At 44.8% G+C, this 22,747-nt stretch overlaps 1 long non-coding RNA gene across 1 annotated transcript; it reads right to left on the minus strand.

The window, feature by feature from the left end:
• Positions 1-2,567: 2,567 nt before the first annotated feature.
• Positions 2,568-22,374, minus strand: LOC116973188. Its single transcript, XR_004412019.1, has 4 exons — positions 22,362-22,374; positions 22,204-22,213; positions 9,620-9,622; positions 2,568-2,669 (listed from the first exon to the last, which is right to left on the minus strand). It is a non-coding gene; the product is annotated as an uncharacterized LOC116973188 (long non-coding RNA).
• Positions 22,375-22,747: the final 373 nt, after the last annotated feature.

Here is a 22,747-nt window from a genome sequence, read left to right on the forward strand (position 1 = left end):
GTGGCCGACTAGGAAAAGGGGAGATGCAGCGAGACCTGGGTGTCATGGTACACCAGTCATTGAAAGTGGGCATGCAGGTGCAGCAGGCAGTGAAGAAAGCGAATGGTATGTTAGCTTTCATAGCAAAAGGGTTTGAGTATAGGAGCAGGGAGGTTCTACTGCAGTTGTACAGGGTCTTGGTGAGACCACACCTGGAGTATTGCGTACAGTTTTGGTCTCCAAATCTGAGGAAGGACATTATTGCCATAGAGGGAGTGCAGAGAAGGTTCACCAGACTGATTCCTGGGATGTCAGGACTGTCCTATGAAGAAAGACTGGATAGACTTGGTTTATACTCTCTAGAATTTAGGAGATTGAGAGGGGATCTTATAGAAACTTACAAAATTCTTAAAGGGTTGGACAGGCTAGATGCAGGAAGATTGCTCCCGATGTTGGGGAAGTCCAGGACAAGGGGTCACAGCTTAAGGATAAGGGGGAAATCTTTTAAAACCGAGATGAGAAGAACTTTTTTCACACAGAGAGTGGTGAATCTCTGGAACTCCCTGCCACAGAGGGTAGTCGAGTCCAGTTCATTGGCTATATTTAAGAGGGAGTTAGATGTGGCCCTTGTGGCTAAGGCGATCAGAGGGTATGGAGAGAAGGCAGGTACGGGATACTGAATTTGGATGATCAGCCATGATCATATTGAATGGCGGTGCAGGCTCGAAGGGCCGAATGGCCTACTCCTGCACCTATTTTCTATGTTTCTATGTTTCTATGTTTCTATATAATATACACCACACTCACCATCAACCAAGTTATAAAATTTTGCTGATGAGCTATTTTTAGACGAACTTTGAAAATCTGTTAAGGATGCTATCTAAGACGATACACCATCTCGATTGGCTGAAATGCCTGTTTCTTTGCTGTACGACCTCTTGATTCTATGACTATTGTCTTTTCCTGCAAGGATATTCTGTACAGCTTCAACCTGATTGACTGCTTTGTGCTCCACTTCATATGAGGTGCAATGAGAAATGCTGGGGAACGTTAATATCTGATGCCCCACTCCTGCACACCACCTCCAGTAATAGTGGGAACGATGCTGGATTTTCTGCTCCCACACACACTACACCGGATCTAGCATTTAAGAAAGAATTTGGATCTATAGTTGCATCACATCTCTCCAAACATTCCACAACAGTACTGCTAGTGGAGCTGCTGCCTCAGTGCCAGTGACCAGGGTTCAATCCTGATCGCAGGTGCTATCTGTATGGGGTGTGCACATTCTTCCTGAGTCCATATGAGTTTCCTTGGCCTGCTCCAGTATACATCCCCAGACTTGTGCAGGTTGATCAATTCAATTAACTGACCACTGCAACTTATCCCTCATGTGGATGAGTGGTGGAATCTACGGGGCGGAGAGGGTTGGGGGGGGGGGAGTTGATCAGAATGTGGGGAGAATAAAAATGAGATCAATGTCAACTGGTGGATGATGGTCAGCGCGGACTCAGTGAACAAGGGGCCTGTTTCTGTGCTCTGTCTCCATATGCCCCTATTTTTGTTGAGATGTTGTTATAGTTATAGGGTGAATATAATAGCATCTCATGTACAATAATAATCCACAAGCCAAGAAGGAAGTGAATGAGCCATTTTTTTTACTGCTGAGAGTAAAATAAACAGAACAAATGTTGTCATTTTCCTTTTGTTTTGTTCATCAGTGTGTTGAGATTTGTAATGTGGAGAATGCATTTTCCACTTTGGGGAAAGAGAATCAGTTTAATGCACCATCAGGAGGATGAAAGAATCTCTGGGGAAATCAACAGTTCCTCGGTGTTTGCATGTTGCATGGCTAATCTAGGGGGCGCCGTCCTGTGTGGTATGGCTGCCCAGCCTGCAGCTGTCTGTTTTTCAGCTTTTTTAAAATTTTTAGTTAGTTGAGTGTTTTGTTTTTAGGAGTTCTAGCCTTTTTTATGTGTGGGGGTGGAGGGGAAAACTACTTTTCAGGGTCCCTATCTGGTCGGAGAGGCAGCTTTTCTCCGGGCTGCACCGTCGACCTGTCCTAGTGGCCTATCAGTGGGCCTGGAGCGGCGTTTTCTGAGGGGACCACCCAGAACCTCGACTTCGGCAGCGGCGCAGCGCTGGAGCGCTATCGCGGAGCGGGCGATGCCTTGCCCGGGTCGCCGCGCTGGAGCTCCGGTGAGCTGAACACCGGCGAGTAAAACATTGCGGAGCTGCGGTCTGTGGAGCCGCCAGCCGCGGGCGGCAGCGCTGAACTTTACATCGGGAGCCTGGGATCTCTCGCCAAGATCACCAGTGGTGGAGCTCCATCCAGCGCGGCCTTGTTGGCTTCGGAAGCCCCGGCCTCCAGTACGGAAGTGGCTGTTCCAGGGTTTTGCATGCCGCTGTGAGGATTCTCCCGACGCCGGAGCTACATCACCCGAGAACGGCCTGGAACATCGGGCCTCCATAGAGGCGACTGCGGAGGCCTCAATATGCCCGACTATGGGTGAACTGGGGATGGGGACTGGACATTGTGCCTTCCCCCACAGTGGAAACCATTGTGGGGGGATGTTTTTATGTTTATCGTTAAATTTCTTTAATGTTATGTCTAATCTTTATGTGTACGCTGCATGGCAAGACAAATTTCACTACACCATTTGGTGCATGTGACAATAAATGTCCTTTGTCTTTTGTAATCGGTGGGTATGTTCCATATCCTGAAATGGGCTTTTAACCCATTATCTTTCAACACAAAAGTGACAATTTAAAGAAACCTGTCTAGCAATTAAAGAAATACATTATGCAGAGGTTTATATTTCAGTCGTGCATCGGGTAGACTCGCATTTGCTCGTGCCTGTGGCCTGGGCTTGACCTGGTGCAGTCACACAAAGAAATATGCTGGAGAGCAATGTTTTCATCAATGCATTTGCTTTCCTTCAATTAATTTAAATTAGCAATTAATTATCCAGATTATTTACCTCAAATACAAAAATCTAGTTCTCTTTATATTGGCATTGTAAAGTATGTGTGCTCATTAGATTTGTAATCTTTATCAAGGCCATAGCTTAATGTTCGGCTTAGAAATGGAAGTTATGCAGAGCTAGGTCAAATTATGCCTTTTCTTTATGGATGCTTCATGAGTGCCTCTGGCTGGTTTTGCATGCTATGCATCCCCTGGTTATAAATGTCTGAAATATAGAGTGTGTACATACTAACATGTGTTTGGGAGACTGACAGAAATGATTTGCGGATTGCAAGTATCTTCGGGAACTTAGTGGCCAGCCTTATCTGAATGGTTGACTTAAACGTCCTTACTCAACTACACATTTTCCTTGGGTTGTTCTATGATTCTATTTAAATATATTGCTGGGCATCTGCTTTTATGTTCAGTGAACTGTTCGGTGTATGAACGGTTCTTAGAAATCGAATAGAACTCTGTTGGAACCCAGGTAAAACTTGTAAGCAACATTTTGGAACAATTTGTTTTCTGATGGTTTGGACAGCCGACACAACCAGGGTGTGACACATCTGCCTGTCCGATACTCAGCAACTCCATGGGCAGGCCTTGCTGTGCTCCCAAAATGATCCACAAAGTGCTGGAGTAACTCAACGGGTGAAGCAGCATCCCTGGAGAACATGAAGGGCGGCGCGGTGGTGCAGCAGTAGAGTTGCTGCCTTACAGCGTCGGAGACCTGGGTTTCATCCCGACTATGGGTGCTGTCTATACGGAGTTTGTACGTTCTCCCCATGATCACATGGGTTTTTTCCGAGATCTTCGGATTCCTCCCACACTCCAAAGACGTACAGGTTTGTAGGTTAATTGGCTTGGTGTAAGAGTAAGTTGTCCCTTGTGTGTGTAGGATAGTGTTAATGTGCAGGGATCGCTGGTCGGTGCATACTCGGTGGGCCGAAGGGCCTGTTGCCGCATTGTATCTCTAAACTAAACAAAATGAATAGATGATGTTTCAGGTCAGGCTGACTATCTGAAAGGCCCGAACCTGAAAACCCACCTATCCACATTCCCCAGTGATGCTGCTTAACTCGCTGAGTTGCTCCAGCACTTAGTGTCCTTTTGCATAAACAGGCATTCTACATTGTTCTGTTCCCTCTTTTTGATGTAACAGCATAATTGAAGACCCATTTGTGGCACATGGCTTTATCTCCAATTTGGAGCTGGCTTCATCAGCAGGTTAACCTCTGATACCTGCACAAGGATAGTGTACTCCCTTTCTGTTTCTCAGTGTATCACTGACCCAGATTGGGCAATGCAGACATTTTTAGCCAAAATTGATATTTGATTTGTTATTTGAAATTGGATTGAAAATTGCCTGGTAACTATTGTTTTAACAGTAACCGTTGCTTCCTATTACTCCAGGCAGAAATAAAGAATTCTATTTCCTTTTGCAGAACTATGGATGCAGTTAATTCGTTTTTTAAAACATATGCAGCGGGCAGTAAAAACAAGAAAGGCATGATTGATGAAAATTCTGCAGATTTAAAAATAACTTCTGCCGGGTAAGCTGAACAGAGGTAATTCCAACCACAATATAATAAGAAATTTCACATTAAGTTGTATCTCGTGCTGTGCTCCTGCAAAACTACCTTACACCAGCTTCTAGATGAAATCATAGTTGGCATTTCAATAACTGGAGAGCTTTCTGAGATAAATGGCAATGCCAAATGACAGGACCTGTGAAGAAGTTATTGAGTTACATTGGTGAAGTTTGCATTACTCTGGATTTAGATAAAAGACAGCATATAGAAGACGAATGGCAAGACGACATCAAACAAGATTGTGTTTGTGCAGTGACAGCAGTAATTCAATCCAAGACACTGGTGATTTCCCTGTGGCAAAGTAGAGTTTCCCCTGAGTGATTTTTATTAAAAGAGTGGAAGCTATATATTGAGCACATCAGAAATTAGACATAGCTAAGCATTAAGCAATTGTAATGTCTTCATGAATGCATTGAGACACAGCGTATATGTATCCAAAAAGAAGTATAGATTTATTTGCATGGGAGCACTATTTGTACATGTTGAGGTTTAAACTGCCGTTGCAAACAAAATATCTGTGAAAACTGTTCTATTGTTGAGAAGCAGACACAGCACATTATTCTCATGCTCAATCAAGATCAGAGTACGAATACACCATGTTTCATGGTTAAGATTTATTGCACTCTGCTCCCCTTTCTGATTGGAAGCAGTAACAGCAAGATACAGGTGATATATTTGTATCTGCATTTAACAAAGTGAAAAAACAAATGTTGCCTAGTAACCAGTTTTTCTTTTAGAAACTTTTTGATTTTCTATCTGTTTTTGGTGTTGAATCCACTTACAGATTATTTGGTTCGGAGTCATAGAGCCATACAGCATGGAAACAGGCACTTCGGCCCAACTTGCCCACACCGACCAACATGCCCCATTTACACTAGTTCCATCTGCCTGTGTTTGGCCCATTTCCCTCTAAACCTTTCCTATCCATGTACCTGTCTAAATGTTTCTTAATCATTGCAATAGTACCCGCTAAATGTTGCAATAATACCAGCAAAGTTCTGGATTTGAACACTGAAAGTTCAATTCTTATCTTGGATTTGGTATTCCATTTCCGTTGATCTGAATCGTCCAACCTGGTCGCACATGTACAATTTAACCTCTAAGCTTGATTCATTTCCACCTGGGATCATTTGATTCACATGAGTACATTAGATTTTGATATCAATGTTAATCATATCTCCTGGTTCCACAAACCTCCCACCTGTGAAATCTGGTCATGATAAAGGACCAGATGTGTTCAATTTCCTTGAAATAACATTCTTTTGACTCAAAAAAAGACAAAGAACTGAAACAGTGGGTGAGGCAGCATTCTAGAGATAGGTGATGTTTCGGGTCAGGACCAAACCCAAAACCTCACCTATCCATGTTCTCCAGAGATACTGCATGACCCCCTATCTTACTCTTGCACTTTGTCTTTTTGCGTAAACCAGCACCTGCAGTTCCTTGTATTTCCTACATTATTTTGACAAATATAGAGGTCGATGAGTCGACTTCTTTTCAACTCTAGAAGCCAACTTTAGATGACCATAGTTCAAGAGTGTTTTCAATCTTCTCTTCATCTCCAGTTCTGCACATGGTACTGTGTGAAGTTGGTTAAGTGATGATTCACGCTGAGTTTAACATTTCTGGAACATTTGGCTCTTGAGAGCAATCTTGACTATTCTGACTGACCTCTTGATGGCTCCATTTGGCACCAGATTACATAAAGGAACAGGAGTATATTTATAACTATTGTGTTTTATGCAGCTTAAGAACAGAATGTATCAAATCTAAGAGCCCCAAAAAATGAGTTATTGTGATAAACATGCAATATTGGTATCAAATCATCCAAAGTACATTCAGTGGTTTTACAAGAACCCATGTGATTCACCTCACTACACATTGATCAGTACCAGGAAATTGTCATTTCTTTTTCACAAAAATCTCCAACTTTACAGTCAAAAAATAATTTCTCTCAGTATAGTAGATATTAACATTATGGCATAAGGTGCTTGACTTGCATGACAATTCTTTGCATTGATTTGTTCATAGATCTTTTCCAACACCTCTTGCTGGATCCTGTCTGTGTATTCAACATAGTTTGTGGAAACTCCTCATTGACAGCAGTTAATGTGTCAATCACACTTGTAGTTTCAGAGTTCTCATGTAGAATGCAGCAATTGAAAATCAGAAATAAGTTCTACTTGGGATTTCTGTACTGAATTGCATCATTGTACTGAAATAGAAGGATTGTCCTTCATTACATTTTTAATGGTTTTCATGGTTAATGACTTGGGAGCTAATATTACAATCACAATCAATCACAATCACAATCACAATCACAATCAATCACAATAATACTTTATTAACCAAGTATGTTTTGCAACATACAAGGAATTTCATTTGCCAAGTCAGTCATACAAATGAAAAGCAACGGAACGCACAAAATACATTTTAACATAAACATCCACAACAGTGACTCCTCCACATTCCTCACTGTGATGGAAGGCGAAAAAAAAAGTTCGAATCACCTCCCTTCTTTGCTCTCAAGGTCAGAGACCTTGAGCCCTCCGTTGACAGGACGATCTTCACTCCTGTTTTGGCCCTCCGCATCGGGGCGATCAGCTCCTGCATTTGGGGGGGTGGTCAGCTCCCCCGCGCCGGACGATTGGACCCCGAGGCAGGGCTGGTCGAGCCTCTGCGTCGTTGGAGCTCCCGACTAGCCTCTCCCGAGACTGTGAGCTGCCGATGTAAAGTCCACAGGCCGTGGTTGGAGCGATCCCAGACAATGGATCGACTCCGAAGTTAAGTCCATGCCCCGCGGTGGGACCCAAAGTCAGTCAGAGGAGGCCTCCAGCTCCATCGATGGGAGGCCGCAGACCAACCGGAGATGCGATCCAGAAAACAATCGCATATCCGGCAAGGTAAGAAACTGAAAAAGAAATTCCCCTGACCCCCTCCCCCTCCCCCCACATAAAACAACACAGAGAACATTTACACAGACTTTTAAAACGTACTAAAAAAAAATTTAAAAGACGAAAAAACAGACAGACTGTTGGTGGGGCTGCCAATCGTGCGGCGCCCCTGTTGGTAAGGTAACCACTTCTGATTTTTTGCCTAGTAAAAACCGATTGAATTTCCTAGTCTCAGACACTTCCAAGTGCTTTCTTCTCAATTTGTGCATAATTGTACTTTCTGCTTGCAAATGTGCAGGAAACAAAAATGGATAGTTTCTCCTGACCTCAATGACATCACATGACTTTTTGCTGCACGTACACAAGAGGCGCTGCCTGACGTGCTGTGTTACTCCAGAACTTTGTGTCTTTTTTTGCAAACTAGCATCTGCAGTTCATTGTGTCTCCATCTCCAGGAGCAACTTTAGTTCTATTATGTTGTTCAAGAAGGAACTGCAGATGCTGGAAAATCGAAGGTACACAAAAAAGCTGGAGAAGCTCAGCGGGTGCAGCAGCATCTATGGAGTGAAGGAAATAGGCAACGTTTCGGGCCGAAACCCTTCTTCAGACGAAACCCTCCTTCTGATGAAGGGTTTCGGCCCGAATCGTTGCCTATTTCCTTCGCTCCATAGATGCTGCTGCACCCGCTGAGCTTCTCCAGCTTTTTTGTGTACCTTTAGTTCTATTATGTTGTCAGGTTTTGATATATTGGTGATGTCTTCTACCATTTCCCTCAAGAGTCCTAGGCCACAGGAATCAACCTTCAATCTGAGCTACACAATTTCTTATTGCAAAATTGTTTGTTTACTTTAGTTTCACACTGAACTCCTGCTTACTTCCTCCGCAAATCACACGATTTTTCCTGTGGAATTCTCTGCCTCAGAGGGCGGTGGAGGCAGGTTCTCTGGATGCTTTCAAGAGTGAGCTAGATAGGGCTCTTAAAAATAGCGGAGTCAGGGGATATGGGGAGAAGGCAGGAACGGGGTACTGATTGGGGATGATCAGCCATGATCACATTGAATGGCGGTGCTGGCTCGAAGGGCCGAATGGCCTACTCCTGCACCTATTGTCTATTGTCTATTATCTATTGTCTATTTATTCTACGCTTGTAAAATGTGAAAGATTGCAGTGGTTACACAAGCAACGATCCATAATTTCAAACATTATATCCACTGTGGTCTAGAAAAGTTTAGATGATGACTTGACTCCATCAAGTTTTCGATGTGACGGTACTTCTGTCAATGGTACATAAGAAATCTCGCTATTGAGACATTACTGTTCAGTCTGCAATAATGTAATTTCATTAGTTACTCAGTTAATCAGTTTTACTTGAGTCTGTCCATAGTTTGCTGTTACTACCCATTGCATAGATACTGTATTATCCTAGTTCCTCATTGTCAGTATGACCTGGTACACTGTCAGGTCCTCTTTGCGCTTGTCATTTTAAATTGCTGATGGAATTACTTTTGTTGCTTGACTCGACCTTTGAACTGCAGCCTGTCAAAACCTGACCTTTTATTTGGCAAATGAAAAATTTGGCGTATCTGAGTTGAAGGCTATATCGTAAGTGATAATCATTGAAACAATAGAAATTGAAGAAAGCGGGCTCACCAGTATGGTTCAGGTTTAGTTTTATTTTGCCTTTGAATTTGCTGAAGAGTTTTGCAAATGAATATCTGTAGTTTAAACAAAAACAGTGCAACACAAGTACATGCCCTATGGCTCCGAATGCCTGTACCAAAAATGATGCCAAATTAAACTCATTCCTTCTCCCTGCACATGATCCATATCCCCTCCATTCAATGCTTATCCATGTATCTATCTAATAGCCTCCAGTGCCACCATCATATTTGCTTTCACTACCATCCTTGGCAGCACAGTCCAGTCACTCACCATTCTCAAACAAACCTGACCTGTACATCAACTTTAAACTTTCCACCTTTAAACATATTTGTCAGTTAGTATTTGACGTTTGCATCCTGGGGACAAAAGGTTCTGACAGTCTACCATATCTATGCCTCTCATGATTTTATAAACTTTTATCAGGCCTCCTCTCAGGTTCTGGCACTCCAGAGAAAATAATCCAAGTTTGTTCAACTTCTCCTTATAGCTCCTAACCTTTAGCCCATCCTGGTAAACCTCTCCTCCACCCTCTCCATGGCCTCCACATTCATCCGGTAATGGGGCAACAAGAACTGCATGCAATACAGTAAACTCTCATTATAATGCACCATGAGTATCCACCATAACCGAGTAAGGTATTATCATTGCAGGTAGTTGAAACAAAGAACTGCATGATGATGGTTAATAAATAAAAGGCACAAAGTGCTGGAGTAACTCGGTGGGTCAGACAGCATCTCTGGAGAACATGGATAGTTGACGTCAGGACTCTGCTTCAGTCTGATTCAGTTAGTTAGGGACAGCCGAGTTATTCCAGCACCTTGTGTTGTTTCACATTAAAACTAGACGCCGATTCTGCTGGTCCACACCAGCGAGCACTTCTTCACCAGCTTCCGCAAGGTCCGGTTAACGCAGCCATTTTTTGCTGCTCTTGTTGTAGCACATGGCCACCAGCTCCTTCTTCAGGCCGCTGTCAACAACAGGACATGCTAAGCCACAGTGCGGCTCCGACTCCTCTCACCAGTCGCTGCTTCTTTCTTTCTGTCTGCCGTCATTTTGTACGGCCACCACTCCACATCCTCCTACTCCGCCTTCTCCCTTGCAGCCACTGTCATCTTCCTCATTTCCCCTGTAATCTTGCCACAAATTACTTTAACCCACATCCACGAATCACTATTTACACTCATACAGTTTAGAAGACATTCAAGAGCAATCTATCTGGATGCCTCATTGTTTCTTACACGTCAATTAAGTTTCCACTCAGTCTGCTTGTTCCAAAGAAAATGCCACTAGCTTATCCGATCTATCCTCAGCCACAATTGCTTACATAGCACAAACAATATTCTGTGTATCAGTGCCTTTGTGGCAACCTTACAATTTGGTAATGAGGATATGTTGAAGGCTATGGTTGATTCACACTTGCTAAGTTATAGCTGAGCTTGCAATAGCAAATTTGATTTTCTCATCACAACTGTTCACACAGAATCTCATTTCTGTGAAGCTGTCATGTTTGGTGACGGGTGTGCATAGCACAGCAAGCCATAGGGCCAAGGGACAGCAGTGTTGACTTATCTCCAGCCATCACATGCATCAGGATTAGCCCTGTCACTGCTGGATCAGTGTCAGACAATGCAGCTGGCTTGACTGACTATATTAGGAGGCTCGGCATGTATAACTGACTTTGAGGACCATTCAGCACCTGTATCAGATGAACTGTCATGTTCTTTAAAGCAAACAATATTCCTAAGGTTAAGGGTGAAGACAACATCACGCGATCCTAATGCTATATGATAGTGGTGTTAAAAAAGCAATACTCCTGTTGGAGATCAGGGAAAAAATATTAGCCAGGCAAACAAATCTCCTCACAGCATGCAGGCCATGAGATGCCATGTTCAAAGATTACGTGCAAAAACTCCCTTCTTAAGTTGTGCATAATTGCACTTGGTAAGTGTTATGTTCAGGCACGGAACGCACTATCAAAATATGGAAGGGACCGGGGGACAGGGGGGACACAATTTTTTGGCGGCCGCGCACGCATGCGCACACTCACACACACATGCAGGAGGCTTCGGAGGCTCAATCCAGCGCTAAATGCAGCTCAACTCTGCCTGTCTCGCCGGATTAACCTACAAGCCCTGACTGGACTGACAGGACACCAGCGCTGCTTCTCCGCGCTGGCCATATTTCGCGCAAGCCCAGGCAGGTTAACCTGGCGGTACAGGCAGAGTTGAGCTGGGTTTAGCGCTGCTTCTCTGTGCCGGCTGTGGGCCTGGGGGCACCACGCCTATCTTACTCCCGACGTCTCTGGCCACCCGTGGGGTGGGGGCACTCGGGTGGGGATGGGCCAGTGCCGGAGAGCCGGCCGGGATCGATCCTGGCTGCGGATGAGGCGCAGGTCTGTGCCACGTCTCCCTCCTCCAATCACCGCACTCTATCCTCAGTCTCCCCCCCCCCCCACTCCTCCCTCCTCCAATGATCGCGCTGAATCATCATGTCCCACCCCCATTGCCTGCTGACCGACGTCTCTCTCGTCCAATCGGCGCCCTCGATCAGCAGTCCCACCTCCACTGTCTTCCGGAAAGCGGAGATTTCACCGGGTTTTAAAATCCGGATCACAAAAACCTGGGGGGGTTGTCCCCCACCTCTCAAAACATGGGGGGGGAACGTGTCCTCTCTGCCCCCCCTTGGGTTTTCCACCCCTGGTTATGTTTGTCTTGCCCATCATCCAATACACAGCATCATTTCACTTGCACCATAACTTGGTGCATCCCCCATCAACTTCTGCTCAGGGTGTTCTGTGGTGTGCCGGCGCCTAATGGCAGCGACTCGACTGCAGTTCTTCTGTCTTTTTTTTTTCGTCTCGTTAAATGTATGTTTTGATTCTAGTTTTTTCTCAAATTTTGGAAAAATGCTCCAATACCAACAATAAAAATGTGGATTTCAAACATGTTCGAAACACTACACTTGGAAGAGATAAGACTCCTCCTAGCAGGCAAAGCAGATCACTTCCAAAAGACGTGGTCTGCATTTACGGAACTATTACAAGCATAAGGTGCAATAGTAAGTTAAAATATAAAGGTTACCAGGAACTGGTAACGGGGGGTATAAAATAAATTTTTAATAAAAACACGGTTGGTATATCCTTTTTTGCAGAGTTTTGTGTTATAATAGAGCGATTGTTTTTCCTTTCTTCTTTTTTTCTTTTCTTTCTAGGGTCTTATTTCCTCTCTTTACTTCCTTCTCTAATTTCTTCCCTAAGAGGCTTTCTCCCAACACTTTCCTGCACCTTCACGATTCTTGCTCACTTTCCTTACTTCTTTTATTTCTATCTTTTTCAAAGCTCAAAAAACGAAGTGGTACAACATAATGTAATAAGATATATGTGATGTGTATTAATGTAATTTACTGTACTGCTAATAAAAATAAAATTTAATTTTAATTTTTTATTTTTTTATTTTCGTCTCGTTAAATGTATGTTTTGATTCCAGTTTTATTATTTTTTTAGCTGTGGGGGGATGGGGGGGGGGGACCATTTAATCTCTTCCCTGTTCGGGGACCCGACTTTTTCCCTGTCGGGTCTCCGGTGTCGCTGGGCCTAACATCGTGGAGCCGGATGCGGCCTCTGGCCGGAATCAACCTGAGGGTTCCAGTCGTGGAGCCTGCGGACTCGCCATCACGGAGCTGGCCAACTTCGGATCGGGAAGAACTGTGGTGGCGAGCGGCTGCGACCCGACTTCGGAGCTCAGAGGCTCCGGCCGCAGGCCCGGTGGACAGGAACATCGAGAGCTCGCAGGTCCCTGGTGGGAGACTGCTTTTCGGAGCTCCCGCAATGGGAACTTCTCCCTCCAAATAGCGGGGTTTAAAGGACTCGGAGTGGAGCCTAACATCGCCCGGCGTGGCTTAAACAGCCGCGGGACTAACCATCGCCCGCCGGGGGCTTTAACATCGTGAGCCCCAGTTGCCTTGACGTTGCAGTTGGACTGCTGGACCGCGGGAGAAGAACAAATGAAAGAGATAAGACTTTTGCCTTCCATCACAGTGAGGAGGTGTTGGAGATTCACTGTGATGGATGTTTGTGTAAATTGTGTTAAGTGTGGGTCTTGTTTTTTTTGTTGTAATTTTACGACTGTAGAAAGGCAATTTCTTTCAAACCAAGCTGTTTGAATGACAATAAAAGGCATTCCTATTCTATTCTATTCTATTCTCATCAAGGAAAAAGATGGCTTTACCAGAGGCACCCACCATCAAACAAGTTATTCAGCCAATTCAACTGATCAAGGAAACAGTCAAAAACAATGGATACAGCAAGGCCACTGCATCGAAAACATCCCAGCGGTCGTACTGACCTGCACACCAGAACTACCCTTGCCTCGAGCTAAGAAGTTCCACTATAGTTTCAATGCAGGAATCTATCCAACACCATAGAAAATTGGCCAGATACATCCTGGTCTCAAAAAGCAAGACAAGACAAGTCAAACAAATTACTCGCAAATAGCAGCACCTCTGTTCTGGCCCCTTATCCAAATCTATTGCTTTCAGCTGACGATGATCTTCCATTTCTTCTAGCTGGACATTGCTTGTCCTGTGGTGCAGGATGACAGCTTGCCATACACCCACTCTCACCTAATCTCTGACAGCAGTGCTGCTTTTGTTGACCCATATATTTAGTTTTCAAATCTCCTTTCCACCTCTGGGATATTGCTTGCTTTAAAGAACATGTATTATTTTCCTACGTCTTGGCCAATCAGTGTATTCTTGATCAAAACCTAAGTGATGGTCGGCAATGGACAATTTTGGTTTTTGAACATTCACTTTGCTTCAGGCCTGATCACTCCCTTTGTCTAAGTATGGACCAGAGAACTTAATTCTTAAGGTAGAAAGTAAGTGGCTGGCCTGAACATCAAGTGGCCTTGATAAAACTGAAGTTAATGAGCACTCGTGTTAAACATTCCAGTGGGTGGGATCATACATCACACAATGGAAGATGGATAGAACATAAAACAGTACAGCACAGCAGCACACAGCACACGGTCCATAATGTTAGTGCCGAACATGGTGGCAGGTTAAGCTGATCTCATCTGCCTGGACATAATCCCTCTATTCCCTGCAGTTGCATGTGCCTATCCAAAAACCTCTCAAATGCCACAATCGTATCTGTCCTCACCACCACCCCTGCTAGTGTGTTCCAGCCCCCCAGCACTGTGTAACAAAACTTGCTCCATGCATTTCCATTAAACTTTCTCCCTTTCCCCCTCTCACCTTATAGCTATGCCTTCTAGTGTTGGACATTTCCACCCTAGGGACAAGGATCTGACTGTCAATCATTTAATATGCAGAAGCCAAACATTACAGCTGTAGAATATCAATACAGGATTTTTTTCAGCACAGTATTGCCGAATATATCCCCACTATGTTGAAATTATCAATAATCTTTCTCGCATCACAGCATCAGCAGTGAATTGTTTTTCTAATGACGCATAATTTCAATTAGATTTGCAACTCCTCAGCAATGAAGCTGCCCATGACTGCATGCAGCAGGACCTAGATAAAAGTCAAACATGGGCTGATAAGTGGCAAGTAACATTCATGCGACAAACATTGCAGGCAATGATCAAGTCCAACATGACCCTTGACATCCAAAACATCACCATTTCCAAATCCCCCCCAGCATCAACAGCGTGGGAGTCACCATCGACGAAAAAGTGAACTGGAGCAACCACATAAATAGCATGGCTGCAAGACAATATCAGAGGCAGAGCTAGTATTTCACCTCCTGACATTCCAAGGTCTTTTCAAGTCAGGAAATGACTGGTACTCTCCACATGCCTAGGTGATTGCAACATCAACAAGACTCAAGAAGCTCAATGCTATCCAGGACAAAGTGACTGATTTGATTGACATCCTATCAAACACTTAAACATTAATTTCTTCCTCGGCCAATACAACAGTTACTCATCCAGGCAACACTAAAGCACCTCCCAAACTCACAATGTCTACCAATTGTCATCGATATCAATGATTTGGATGAGAACATACATGGCAAGATTAGCAAATTTGCCGATGATACAAAAGTGGGTGGTTTTGCAGATGGTGAAGATGGTTGTGAAAGATTACAGCAGGATCCTGATTGATTGGCCAGGTGGGCTGAGGAATGGTTGATGGAATTTAATACATAGAAGTGTGATGTGTTGCATTTTGGGAATTGTGACATCGGCAGGACCTATACGGTAAATGGAAGGGCTCTGGGGAGTTTTGTAGAGCCGAGGGATAGAAACATAGAAACAAAGAAAATAGGTGCAGGAGGAGGCCATTCGGCCCTTCGAGCCAGCACCGCCATTCATTGTGATTATGGTTGATCGTCCCCTATCAATAACCCGTGCCTGCCTTCTCCCCATATCCCTTGACTCCACTAGCCCCTAGAGCTCTATCTAAATCTCTTAAACCCATCCAGTGACTTGGCCTCAATGTTGGAAATTATTCTATGGTTCTCAAAGTAGCAATGTTACAACATTTTGAGATTTTAAAAAACAAATCTGCAATTTATCCCATCAGATAAAGCATAAAAAGAAGTTTAATTTGACACCTAATTCACTTTCATATCTTCAGTATTAAAAAAGCTATGGCCATTTTCATACTCGGAAATTAGCATCTTGTTCCCTATTGATTTTCCATTGACTAAACACAAAAGCTGTGATCAAGAACAGTCAAAAGCCCATAACTTTCTTAAAAATTAAGAAAACTGAAAGAATTTTTCAGTGATTATAGATAGAAGCATTCTGAAACAAATATGAAACAATCTTACTTGGATGACCTGAAATTAAAGCATATAATTAGTTACCTAATTGTAGCTAATTACAAAATTCAATTACTAGATCTAAACATCTATCCATTTCTTTAGAAAATATTAATATTTTTAAATAGCCTAAGTGTCCAAATAACATTCACACAAGAAGTCACAATATAATATGATTTTTAAATCTCATTGTCATGAATTTATAAGCCAAATTGAAGGAATTTAGTGTTTAATTCCCGTAAATTAAAGGCCATTTTAATCATCTTGCGAGTGGGTTTTTGTGGAATGCGATCAATTGGAACGTTGCGGTTTGCGGTGAATTTAAACCCCATATTGGCAGGAAAAACACTGCCGGTTCGTATGGGACCCAAATCACATTTTCGCAACGTGAAATTTTGATTAAAGGCATCCTAAGAAGCAAGTTTATATGTAAAATAAACGACTTACCTTGCTTTGTCCCGTACGTGAGATCCGTCCCGTTATCGGCGTTGACGGAGTTAGAAGTCGATTTTAATTTTACTCCAGCACTGAAATTGTCCCGCGGTTTTTAAAAAAAAATTACGAGAACGGCATTTGGAACGAATGTTCAGCATTAGGTAGCAGCCCGAGAAAATATATTTCGGACAGGCAGGAGAAAACGGCATTCTAAGCCTGCCCCCCTCCTCAAAAGCGCCAAAGTTGCGCGCATGACCAGTGACAGAACTGCAGCGCCGCTGAAGGTAAGTTTTGTAACACACCTAGTCAATGTGGTTGCAACAAAACTGGTGATTAGTAGGTCAAACTGATAATCAGTTTATTAGTCCGGTGGCTTTGACATCCGTCATCACAAAGTGTTTTGAGATGGTTTCGTTTTTAGTTTGGTGATACAGAGCAGAAACAGACCCTTCCATCCACCAAGTCCACGCTGACCAGCGTTCCCTGCACACTTACACTATCTCACACACTAGGGACCATTTACCATTACACCAAGACAATTAACCTACAAACCTGTACATCTTTGGAGTGTGGGAGGAAACCGGAGATCCCGGAGAAAACCCACGTAGGTCACGGGGAGAACATATACACACACTACGTACAGACAGCACCTATAGTCAGGATTGAACCGGGTTTCTGGCGCTATAAGGCAGCAACTCTAGCACTGCGAAACTGCGCCGTGCCATGGTCATGGCTCAAATTAACACCAACCTCCCAGACAGCCTTGATCCACTGCAATTCACCTACCATTGCAACAGCTCCATGGCAGATGGCATCTGCCAGGCTCATTATTCCGCAATATCTGAATAACAATGGCACCAACATCAGACTCCTATTGATTAACTATAGATCACATACAACATCATAATTGCAATCAAACTCGTCCCCAAACTCCTGGACCTCGGACTCAGCAACCCGTTCTGCAACTGGGTCCTTGATCTCCTGACCAATAGACTCCAAACAGTAAGGACAGACAACAAAAGATCCTCCACGATAATTCTCAACACCAGTGCTGCACAATTCTGCATCCTCTCGCCCTAACTGTACATCCGATAAACACTTGACTGTGCAGCCAAATTCTGCTCTAACTCCATTTACAAATTTTCAGATAATACCATAATAGTTGGCTGGATCTCGAATAATAAAGGACAGAATCAAGGTCGAGGGCTTCAAGTTCCAAAGTGCAAATCTCACCAACAATTTGACCCGGTCGAACCACATCAACCAAGAAAGCAGACCAATGCCTCTACGTGCTCAAAAGATTAAGGATATTTGGCATATCTCCAATGCCTTACACTTTCTATTTTGATGCCTCGCAGCTTTGTATGTCAACTGCACTGCTCAACACAGCAAAAACTGCAGAGTTGCAGACATTGACCAGTTCATCATGTAAACCAGCATTCGCCCCCACCCCGCATTGCCTCCATCTACATTATTAACGAGCACTTTTAGCGAGACCAAGAAGGAAAAGAACAAAATGTTCTTTATTAACAAAATAACAATTGAACTACGCGTGTATTTAGTCAGGAATAAACAATGTACGCTCCTCTCATCGTGAAGAGCACTAACTACCGAACATACAGAAAAGGTTGCGAACGAACCTCTGGTCATGTGACAGTCCCGACCAATGACGAGGGTTCTGAATACCCATCTTCACCACTAGGTGCCGCTACATGACCCACCCCCCCCCCCCCCCCAGAAACAGAGGGAAAAAAACGAGTGGGAGTCCGAATAAGGCGACCAGACCATGTGGACATAGGGAGAACAGGCACAACAGGTGCAGCAGGTGCAACAGGCAGAAGGGCTGGCATACGACCTCTACGACGGGGCTGGGCCACCAACACAGGGCCGTCGACATCAAGATGGGCTTAAGGTGGGCCACCGAAATGACCTCCTGTCGGCCCCCGACATCCAGAACGAAAGTTGCGATGCCGGGTTGCAACACCCGGAATGGACCCTCGTAAGGGCACTGCAGCGGAGTCCGGTGCGAGTCCCTGCGAATAAAAACAAATTGGCAGTCCTTGAAGGCAGGCGGGATATAGGAAGGGGCAACCCTGTGGCGAGAGGTCAGGACAGGAGCCAGCCTGGCCACTTGCTCACGGAGGTGTGCCAGCACAGACGAAGGGGGTTCCTGCTGTCCCCGTGCCGCTGGGAGAATATCGGGGGGTACCGTCAGCGGGGAGCCATAAACCAACTCAGCGGACGACATGGCCAAATCTGCTTTAGGGGCCATGCGGATCCCCAGCAAAACCCACAGCAATTCATCCACCCAATCTGGGCTCGCGAGCCGTGCCTTCAACAAGGACTTCAGGTGCCGGTGGAAACGCTCTACCAGTCCATTAGCCTGAGTAAGATAGGCAGTAGTGTGGTGCAGCTGCGCACCCCCGCGCAGCTGGGCCATGGCCGACCACAGCGCAGAGGTAAACTGGGCACCTCGGTTCGAGGAGATGTCGGCGGGAACACTGAAACGAGCCACTCAGTGGGCAGTGAGAGTCAAGCACATGTTGCAGCGGAGGTGTCAGGGAGGGGAACGGCCTCAGGCCACTGTGTGAAATGGTCCACAATAGTGAGCAGGTGGGTGACGCCTCTGGACGGCAACAGGGGACCCACAAAATTGATGTGGATGTAGTCGAATCGGTGCTGAGGGATGACAAAATCCTGCAGGGGCGTGTGCACCTGGCGCTGGAACTTGGAGGACTAGCAAGGATGGCGCCCAAGCCTTTCAGTGGCTTATGGACATGGTCGGCCAGGGGTTATAATTTTTGTTCATCTATCTCGATGACATTCGGGTCGTGACGACGCAGGCTGTAGGGTCTTGGAATGAACGAGACGGTCCTTGAAATCGACCAGCAGGGAGTAGGCAGTCGGTGCCTAATAACGGTTGGGAGACATCGGTGATGGTAAACGGGCACGTGAAATGGCGGGAGCCGAAAACAAGGGGAACAGTACAAATCCCGTAAGTCCGGATGGGGCTGCGCCATTGACAGCGGTCAGGGTGGAGCCTCGCTTACCGGAATGGGTGTCGCCTCTGGACGGGGGTAGGATGCTGATCTCTGCCCCCGTGTCAACGAGGAATCGGAGCCCGGAACGACGGTCCCAGACGTAGAAGCGATGTTTCTGGCCGACCACGATAGCCTCTATTGGCGATCGGCCGAAGCATTTCCCGGATGCGAGCAGGGAGAACGGCATCGACAGGCCTCCGCACCCCAGCGCTGGTGGTAGTAACACCACAGGCGCTTACTGGAATCCGCAGCGGCTGGTTGTGGCGTGGCATTGTAGGGGGAAGGTGGAACGGACCGTCGAGGCCGTCGCGGAGCTGTAGACACCCGGCTGATGGAAGCGCCATCCTGCTGCTTGGCAAGCCACAGCTCGTCCACTCGCTCGGCAAGTTGCACGGGGTCGGAGAAGTCGTTACCAGCGAGGAACAGGCGGATGTCGCCGGGCATCTGTTCGAGGAACGCCTGTTCAAAAAGCAGAAATGGCTGGTGACCGTCCATCAGCGAAAGCATTTCGCTCATCAGTACGCACGGTCCATGTACAAGGCCATCCATGTGCAGGATCCTGGCGGCTCGATCGCGGCGGCTAAGCCTGAAAGTATGCAGCAGCAGTGCCTTGAGGCCCTCATGCTTCTTGTCGGCAGGCAGATGTTGAAGGTAAGTAAGCAATCGGGTGGCGGTTTCTTGGTTCAGCGCGCTGACCACGTAGAAATATTTAGTTGAATCTGCGAGAATTTGCCGAATTTTAAATTGGGCCTCGATGTGTTGGAACCGAACCGCACATGAGGTTGTACTGCCCAGAAAACGGGCAGTGTTCGTGATACTGCATTCTGCTGAGCCGGGTTGGCATCGAGGTTCTCGAACACTTCAAGAACACTTTATTTCCCCTGTAACCAACTCTTCAACGGACCTCTCACATGCTAAGGAATTATTCCTGACGTTCCAAACTATCTCATTGCACCCTTACTCATTTTTATCTGCACTTCCTTTGTGGATGTAACACTATATTCAGTACTGTTTTTTTTCTTTTGCACTACCTGTTGCAATCAAGTATGGTATGATCTGTCTGCATCGCACAGTAAACTAGGTTTTTCACCATCCCTCGGTACACATGACAATACCAATAGGAACCTGAGATGTGTAAATACTGGGGAACCTTGGAAAATGGAGCTCTGCCATGTGACTTCTGGCGTATTTGCTGAAACTGCCAGTTCATTCTGATGCTGGATTTCATGTGGAATCCAGCATTGATAGGGAATGACAGACTGGCAAAATGTTCTGCAAATTTAGGACATCTGCTTGAGACAGATGCACGTTGCATCCTGAACTTACTGCTATTTGAGCAAACATCTGCCAACAGTTCTGTTTAGAGATAGTATCTGGCTTTTATGAGTAGGGTCAAGGCTGTTGGTTCAACTTAATGATCTCATAAAATTTAAAGCTTTTAGCATCACTGAATCCCTACTCTTCCACCAAGAATGTTCAGTTTTCGTGTACCACCAAAGCTTTTACACAAAAGGGTGGTTGGTGTATGTAATGAGCTGCCAGAAGAGGTAGTTGAGGCAGGGACTATTGCAATGTTAGACAGGTACAAGGATAGGACAGGTTTAGGGAGATATGGCCAAACGCAAGCAGTAGGACTAATGTAGTACTTACAAAATTCTTAAGGGGTTGGACAGGCTAGATGCAGGAAGATTGTTCCCGATGTTGGGGAAGTCCAGAACAAGGGGTCACAGTTTAAGGATAAGGGGGAAATCTTTTAGGACCGAGATGAGGAAAACATTTTTCACACAGAGAGTGGTGAATCTCTGGAATTCTTTGCCACAGAAGGTAGTTGAGGCCAGTTCATTGGCTATATTTAAGAGGGAGTTAGATGTGGCCCTTGTGGCTAAAGGGATCAGGGGGTATGGGGAGAAGGCAGGTACAGGATACTGAGTTGGATGATCAGCCATGATCATATTGAATGGCGTTGCAGGCTCGAAGGGCCGAATGGCCTACTCCTGCACCTATTTTCTATGTTTCTATGTAGTTGGTCGGTGTGGGCAAGTTTGACCGAAGGACCTGCTTCCACATTGTATCACACTATGACTCTCCAGGAGTATCTAAGAATCCTCCTTTCATCTAACATGTAGTTCACATGCTCCATCGCTCCTGTGCCTGGGCCAAAGTTATCCTCATCTTGAATAACTTCACCTTCAACATTATTCACACTCACTAAAGAAAAGTGCTGGTAACAAAACCATAGTGACCACTGGCCCTCCTACATTTTGAGTGGATTGGTGGGTGAATCTTTGTTCCTGTTTATACATCTCCCTCTCTTACACGTGTTTCCAATACCTTGACCTTGAACTGGAAAATATCAACACCTTTTCTTCATTGTTCTATCTTTCTCGTGCCTTTGGCTAGTCAGTCCCTCAAAATTACCTTCACTCAACTTAATCATCTCTGTTTTTGGAAATAGACAGCCAACTGATATCTTTTGACTCTAACGTCTATTATAATTACTTTTTCTCCCAAGCTGCTTCCTGCAAAGACGTTCTCCCAATTTCTACACCTCTATCACAATAATGTTCCTATCATTTTCACATCCTGTCCCTATGATTACTTCTGCATTCAATAGATTGTCTTTTGCCATTTATTGTATCTCTAGTGCAATACCGTCCTTGAAAATGCCTTCACCACTTCTTATCTTTCAGCACTCTAAAGGTCCTGTTCCTTTCAAGATATCTCGTTGTATGCAATTATATTGTGCCTTTCTTATGACATCTTCGCATGCAAGTGCATCTGTCTCAAAATAGGAACAGAATACATTAAAGGAGCACAACCTTCAGCACCTTGGCTGACCTGTTACATCAGGTGACCTGTTACACCAGCACCACGTTCCTACCTTAATGAATTCCCTAACATTTTTTTAAATCTTTTAATCTCTCTCTGGAATAAATTCAGTGACAGAGGACCTATATATATATATATATATGTATTGATAAAGTAGTCCAAAGGTTCATCAACCTCATCAACCTCCAAATCGCATCCTTCTCCAAATGCCAACCTCCAAATTCTCATCCCGGGTGCGAATGTTAAACTTGTAGCTAGAGACCGTGATCCCTAGTTTTGGGCATCCCTGTCAGGAGAAACCTCATCCCTTTATCTGCTCCTTCCTTCACAACTTTCAGGGGTCCATTATGTTTTGCAGGTGAAAGAGCAATGTACAGGCATTTGATTCAACGTACTTATTTCATGTACTCATTGTTCACGGGTTTCTTTACACTTTGGTGAGGCCACATACTGCATAATTGGACACCATTGGGTGTTGTGAAACATCTCCATTTGGTTTGTCTAAACTTGAACTTGTGATTGCCTGTCATTCAAATTGCAACACTGCTTCCTCATTGCTC

This window comes from Amblyraja radiata, chromosome 1, assembly GCF_010909765.2.
Source record: "Amblyraja radiata isolate CabotCenter1 chromosome 1, sAmbRad1.1.pri, whole genome shotgun sequence".
NCBI classification, from domain to species: domain Eukaryota; kingdom Metazoa; phylum Chordata; class Chondrichthyes; order Rajiformes; family Rajidae; genus Amblyraja; species Amblyraja radiata.